At 62.2% G+C, this 6,913-nt stretch overlaps 3 non-coding genes across 3 annotated transcripts in view; all 3 read left to right on the forward strand.

Annotated features, from left to right (window-relative positions):
• The first annotated feature begins 3,557 nt into the window (after positions 1 to 3,557).
• LOC149063351 (small subunit ribosomal RNA) lies at positions 3,558 to 6,045 on the forward strand. Its single transcript, XR_016190003.1, has one exon. It is a non-coding gene; the product is annotated as a small subunit ribosomal RNA (ribosomal RNA).
• A 212-nt stretch (positions 6,046 to 6,257) lies between these two features.
• LOC149063352 (5.8S ribosomal RNA) lies at positions 6,258 to 6,415 on the forward strand. The gene has a single exon (XR_016190029.1). It is a non-coding gene; the product is annotated as a 5.8S ribosomal RNA (ribosomal RNA).
• Positions 6,416 to 6,817: 402 nt separating this feature from the next.
• The window catches only part of LOC149063353 (large subunit ribosomal RNA), a 4,199-nt gene continuing 4,103 nt past the window's right edge, over positions 6,818 to 6,913 (forward strand). The window contains exon 1 of the ribosomal RNA XR_016190021.1: positions 6,818 to 6,913. This exon is cut by the window's right edge and continues 4,103 nt beyond it. This is a non-coding gene — a ribosomal RNA (large subunit ribosomal RNA).

Genomic DNA, 6,913 nt, shown 5'->3' on the forward strand with positions numbered 1-6,913 from the left:
CGGTGTCGTAGGTGGTCGGCCGCACTGCTACGCGGGACCGCCTGGCGGCCGGCTAGCGGGACGCGATTTGCGTCCCGCCCGCGCAGGCGGCGCCATTTTTTTTCGTGCCGTGCAGCCACGCGGCGTGCAGCGTTCGATTTACGCGGGTGCGTACGGTGGTCGACGACTTGCAACAACGTCACGGGTGGTCGGTTAGACGAAATGCGCTCGGGGTTGCCCGGGTAGACCGCGGTCGGTGGGACGGGAGAAGATTTGTTCATGTCGGGTGAAAAAAAAATTACCAGATGGTAATAAGGACAGTGTGCATGTTGTATTATCACTGTCCCAATCCGCGCGCGCCCGGTGGTCGGTGTCGTAGGTGGTCGGCCGCACTGCTACGCGGGACCGCCTGGCGGCCGGCTAGCGGGACGCGATTTGCGTCCCGCCCGCGCAGGCGGCGCCATTTTTTTTCGTGCCGTGCAGCCACGCGGCGTGCAGCGTTCGATTTACGCGGGTGCGTACGGTGGTCGACGACTTGCAACAACGTCACGGGTGGTCGGTTAGACGAAATGCGCTCGGGGTTGCCCGGGTAGACCGCGGTCGGTGGGACGGGAGAAGATTTGTTCATGTCGGGTGAAAAAAAAATTACCAGATGGTAATAAGGACAGTGTGCATGTTGTATTATCACTGTCCCAATCCGCGCGCGCCCGGTGGTCGGTGTCGTAGGTGGTCGGCCGCACTGCTACGCGGGACCGCCTGGCGGCCGGCTAGCGGGACGCGATTTGCGTCCCGCCCGCGCAGGCGGCGCCATTTTTTTTCGTGCCGTGCAGCCACGCGGCGTGCAGCGTTCGATTTACGCGGGTGCGTACGGTGGTCGACGACTTGTAACAACGTCACGGGTGGTCGGTTAGACGAAATGCGCTCGGGGTTGCCCGGGTAGACCGCGGTCGGTGGGACGGGAGAAGATTTGTTCATGTCGGGTGAAAAAAAAATTACCAGATGGTAATAAGGACAGTGTGCATGTTGTATTATCACTGTCCCAATCCGCGCGCGCCCGGTGGTCGGTGTCGTAGGTGGTCGGCCGCACTGCTACGCGGGACCGCCTGGCGGCCGGCTAGCGGGACGCGATTTGCGTCCCGCCCGCGCAGGCGGCGCCATTTTTTTTCGTGCCGTGCAGCCACGCGGCGTGCAGCGTTCGATTTACGCGGGTGCGTACGGTGGTCGACGACTTGCAACAACGTCACGGGTGGTCGGTTAGACGAAATGCGCTCGGGGTTGCCCGGGTAGACCGCGGTCGGTGGGACGGGAGAAGATTTGTTCATGTCGGGTGGTCGGGTGAAAAAAAATTACGTAGCACTGTTACGCGCGTCCTAACGTCGTTTACGATGAACACGTATTATTTTCCAGTCGACCGTCCACGGTGGTCCGTCGAGCCGGGGTAGGTCGCATGCGGGCAGCCCGGACGTCGACGTTGCACGGGGTTTCGAAACCGGAGTTTTTGGATCGCGATTTTTTCCAAACCCAATAACTCGTTAACGGTCGGTTTTCGGTGGACGAACCAAAGAGGTGATCTCGTCGGGCGCACCGAATACTATCAGGAATAGTAGGTCCGACGGACGTGATGCGATTTTTAAATATTTTTCGATTGTGCGATTGTGGCGGGGGTATTAGTGTTCGGGTGGGGGGAACCGATACGCGCGCCGATTGCGGTAGTTGACGGGCGCGCGTCCACTGTTGCACGAGCGACGCTACGCCATTACGGGTGGTCGGTTAGACGAAATGTATTATCACTGTCCCAATCCGCGCGCCCGGTGGTCGGTGTCGTAGGCGGTCGGCCGGTACTGCTACTCGGGACCGCATGGCGGCCGGCTAGATTTGCGTCCCGCCATTTTTTTTCGTGCCGTGCCGCCAAGCGGCGTGCGTACGGTGGTCGACGACTTGTAACAACGTCACGGGTGGTCGGTTAGACGAAATGCGCTCGGGGTTGCCCGGGTAGACCGCGGTCGGTGGGACGGGAGAAGATTTGTTCATGTCGGGTGGTCGGGTGAAAAAAAATTACGTAGCACTGTTACGCGCGTCCTAACGTCGTTTACGATGAACACGTTTTATTTTCCAGTCGACCGTCCACGGTGGTCCGTCGAGCCGGGGTAGGTCGCATGCGGGCTGCCCGGACGTCGACGTTGCACGGGGTTTCGAAACCGGAGTTTTTGGATCGCGATTTTTTCCAAACCCAATAACTCGTTATCGGTCGGTGTTCGGTGGACGAACCAAAGAGGTGATCTCGTCGGGCGCACCGAATACTATCAGGAATAGTAGGTCCGACGGACGTGATGCGATTTTTAAATATTTTTCGATTGTGCGATTGCGGCGGGGGTATTAGTGTTCGGGTGGGGGGAACCGATACGCGCGCCGATTGCGGTAGTTGACGGGCGCGCGTCCACTGTTGCACGAGCGACGCTACGCCATTACGGGTGGTCGGTTAGACGAAATGTATTATCACTGTCCCAATCCGCGCGCCCGGTGGTCGGTGTCGTAGGTGGTCGGCCGGCTAGATTTGCGTCCCGCCACTTTTTTTCGTGCCGTGCCGCCAAGCGGCGTGCGTACGGTGGTCGACGACTTGTAACAACGTTAGGCGAAATGCGATTGTGGCGGGGGTATTAGTGTTCGGGCGGGGGGATCCGATACGGGCGCGGATTGCGGTAGTCCACGGGCGCGCGTCCACTGTTACACGAACGACGCTACGCCATTAAGGTGGAAAAACCCGGGATTTTGTAAATTTGTGAGCGGTTCGGTCGTCGGCGTTGCAGTCGACGGCCGGCCGCCGATCACGAACACCACAACAGCAAAGCCACGGGCGACGCCGAAGACGGCGCGTACACCTCGCGGCGCCCACCGGTCGCCGCCAACTGACGGTCGTCCACGTACGCGGGACACCGTCGGTTGAGTGGCCGGTCCGGTGAGAGCCGGCGGAAGGTGACACGCGTCCGCGTTTCGGCCGCCGACCCATCTCGCAATCCGAGTGGCGAAACTCAACCGGCGCCGCGCGTCCACCAGCCGGTGTTTGCGCGGCGCGCGCCAATCCACACCGATGACGACTCCCGTTACCGTTCCGCGTGTCACGAACACTCGACGCCAGAACATTCCCGCCGCGGCCGGCCATCGTCGCCGCGCCCGGCGGTCGCCGGGGCGAAGCCACGGGACGGCGGACTTCGCGTCGCGTCCCGGCTTCCCCCTCGATCTCGGCTGGGGGCCGTTACGAATCGGGCGAGAGCCGGTCTCGGTACGCTCGCCGGGGACCCGTGCACACACCGTCACCCGAACCCGGCGGTCGACCGTCACCCGGTCCGTCTCGTCAACGTGTCGCACTCCGTGTGCCGACCACACCACACACACATTTTGTTGTTGTTGAACCGCGGTCGGTCGCGCGGCCGTGACCCACAGCGGTCCCGGCCACGCGATCGCCCTCGGCGTCGGCTCGCCGCCCCCTTCCGCGGGGCGTCGGACCGGCGCTCGGACGCACGCGTCCCAGGCCGCCACGCGCGTGGCGGTCGCGGGGCGCGGTAGCAGTAAACCCGAGATCCCTGGTTGATCCTGCCAGTAGTCATATGCTTGTCTCAAAGATTAAGCCATGCATGTCTCAGTGCAAGCCGCATTAAGGTGAAACCGCGAAAGGCTCATTAAATCAGTTGTGGTTCCTTAGATCGTACCCAAGTTACTTGGATAACTGTGGTAATTCTAGAGCTAATACATGCCGACAGAGTTCCGACCGTCGCGGCGCTCTCGGGCGTCGCGCGCGGGAGGAACGCTTTTATTAGATCAAAACCGGCCCGTCGCGGCGCGCTTCGTGCGCGTCCCGATCGCGGCCCGCGCAAAGACCTGGTGACTCTGAATAACTTCGAGCTGATCGCACGGTCTCCGTACCGGCGACGCATCTTTCAAATGTCTGCCTTATCAACTGTCGACGGTAGGTTCCATGCCTACCGTGGTGGTAACGGGTAACGGGGAATCAGGGTTCGATTCCGGAGAGGGAGCCTGAGAAACGGCTACCACATCCAAGGAAGGCAGCAGGCGCGCAAATTACCCACTCCCGGAACGGGGAGGTAGTGACGAAAAATAACGATACGGGACTCATCCGAGGCCCCGTAATCGGAATGAGAACACTTTAAAACCTTTAAACGAGGATCAATTGGAGGGCAAGTCTGGTGCCAGCAGCCGCGGTAATTCCAGCTCCAATAGCGTATATTAAAGTTGTTGCGGTTAAAAAGCTCGTAGTCGGATCTGTGTCTGGGCGGTGCCGGACCACCCTGGCGGTCCGGCGTGTCGCGGCCGGCCGTGCCGCGGGACCACGTGTCCCGTCGGCGCGGTCGCCGTCGCGCTCGTCAGCCGTCTCGGGGTGTTAGTTACCGGCACGTCGGCCGGACGTATTGTCGGCAGGCGGACACGTGTCTCGTGCTCCCGGCGCGCCGCGCGGCCACGCGTCGCGCGGCCGTCGGGGTTCGACGACGGCGGCCGCCTACTCCAATCTTGCTGCGCGGTGCTCTTCACCGAGTGCCGTCGGCGGGCCGACACGTTTACTTTGAACAAATTAGAGTGCTCAAAGCAGGCTCAAATCTGGCGGGGCGGCTTCACGGCCGTCTCGTCAAAAGGCCCTGAATACTGGTCGCATGGAATAATGGAACAAGACCTCGGTCCCGCGCATCTCCGCCCTTCGCGGGCGCGCGAAACCGCCCTCCGGGGCGTTTCCGTGCGCGGGCCGCCGGGCCGCGGGCGCCAGTCGCCCGCGCGTCCCGCCGGGCCGGTTTTCGGGACCGGAGGTAATGATCAACAGAGACGGGCGGGGGCATTCGTACCGAGACGTTAGAGGTGAAATTCTTGGATCGTCTCGAGACGAACTGACGCGAAAGCATTTGCCAAGTACGTTCTCGTATGATCAAGAACGAAAGTTAGAGGTTCGAAGGCGATCAGATACCGCCCTAGTTCTAACTGTAAACGATGCCAGCTAGCGATCCGCCGGCGTTTCATTAACGACCCGGCGGGCAGCTTCCGGGAAACCGAAGCTTTTCGGTTCCGGGGGAAGTATGATTGCAAAGTTGAAACTTAAAGGAATTGACGGAAGGGCACCACCAGGAGTGGAGCCTGCGGCTTAATTTGACTCAACACGGGAAACCTCACCAGGCCCGGACACCGGAAAGATTGACAGATTGAGAGCTCTTTCTTGATTCGGTGGGTGGTGGTGCATGGCCGTTCTTAGTTGGTGGAGCGATCTGTCTGGTTAATTCCGATAACGAACGAGACTCTGTCCTGCTAACTAGGCGGGTAAACCCGGGTCGGCGTGGGCGCGGCGCCGGCGGTTTCGGCCGTCTGCGTTCGCGTTCCCGTCGGCTCGGCCCGGTATCCCCGAACGCGTTCGCCCGTCGTCCACGGCGGTCGTCGGGCGCGGCCGCGCCATCCGCGTCCCGGCGTGCGGCGGGCGTGCGGGGGTCGGGGGGCAACCTCCGGTCGCCGTGCGTCAGTCGTGCGCTGGGCTCCGCGGTGAAGCGCGCCGCGTTCGCGGCCGTCGCCGGCGGATCACGATACGTTACTAGGGCTACCGCCGGCTCCCAGGAGCTTAAACTCTTCTTAGAGGGACAGGCGGCGGACGAAAATAGCCGCACGAGACTGAGCGATAACAGGTCTGTGATGCCCTTAGATGTTCTGGGCCGCACGCGCGCTACACTGAAGGAATCAGCGTGTGTTAACATTCCTGGGCCGACAGGCTTCCGGGTAACCCGCTGAACCTCCTTCGTGCTTAGGGATCGTGGCTTGCAATTTTTCCACGTGAACGAGGAATTCCCAGTAAGCGCGAGTCATCAGCTCGCGTTGATTACGTCCCTGCCCTTTGTACACACCGCCCGTCGCTACTACCGATTGAACGACCGCAGTGAGGTCTTCGGACTGGACGCGCGTTATTCGGCCCCCTCGGGGGCTGGGTCGTCGCGCGACCGGGAAGATGACCGAACTCGGCCGTTTAGAGGAAGTAAAAGTCGTAACAAGGTTTCCGTAGGTGAACCTGCGGAAGGATCATTAGAGACGGGCCCGCGGCGCCGGCGACTCGCTTGCCGGTCTCGCGCGCGCCTAATCCGACCCCGTGGCCGCGTGCGCTCGCGCGCGACAACCGCGCACGGTTGTCGTCCGCCGACCGCCCGCGCGCCGCGACCCCCGACCGAGAGTCGACCGAAAGATGGTTACCGTCGTCGGAAGACGATTGTGTAAACGAAAAAAAAAAAAAACAAACACCCGACCCCGAACGGCGGATCACTTGGCTCGTGGATCGATGAAGACCGCAGCTATCTGCGCGTCGTCGTGTAATCCGCAGGTTATACGAACATCGACCAGTCGAACGCACATTGCGGCCTCGGTGACCCGCGGGTCCCGGGCCACGCCTGTCTGAGGGTCGTATACCGGATACTCGGCCAGACCGATGCGCCGGCACGGCAGGCGTCCGGCGGAGCGCGCGCGCCGCGTCCGGTCCTCACGGGGACCGGCGCCCGCGCGCCCGTCGGCCGCACGCCGCGCCCGCGCGAGTTTGGCGGCTCGACCGGGGAAAACGCGGGCTACCGCTCGCGGCTGCCCCCGGTCGTCCGCCCAAGTTGTGACGGCAAACAGTCACGGGTTCTCGCGCCGTCGAACGGCACGTCCCCGTCCGCCCGCCGCGCGAGAGCGCGGCCGGGTCGGCTGAGAGTCGTCCTCGAGACGCCACCTCTCCGGCAACCGAGAAGCGGACGCGGACCGTCGCCGCGCGGACGGAGCGCGGACCCGCGCACCAGTTACCACCACCACACGTACCACACACTTGTTCCGACCTCAGATCAGGCGGGACTACCCGCCGGATTTAAGCATATTAATAAGCGGAGGAAAAGAAAACAACCGTGATTCCCCCAGTAGCGGCGAGCGA

This window comes from Diuraphis noxia, unplaced genomic scaffold, assembly GCF_037042655.1.
Source record: "Diuraphis noxia isolate RWA-SAM2 unplaced genomic scaffold, SU_Dnox_SAM2 contig0001, whole genome shotgun sequence".
Lineage (NCBI taxonomy): Eukaryota > Metazoa > Arthropoda > Insecta > Hemiptera > Aphididae > Diuraphis > Diuraphis noxia.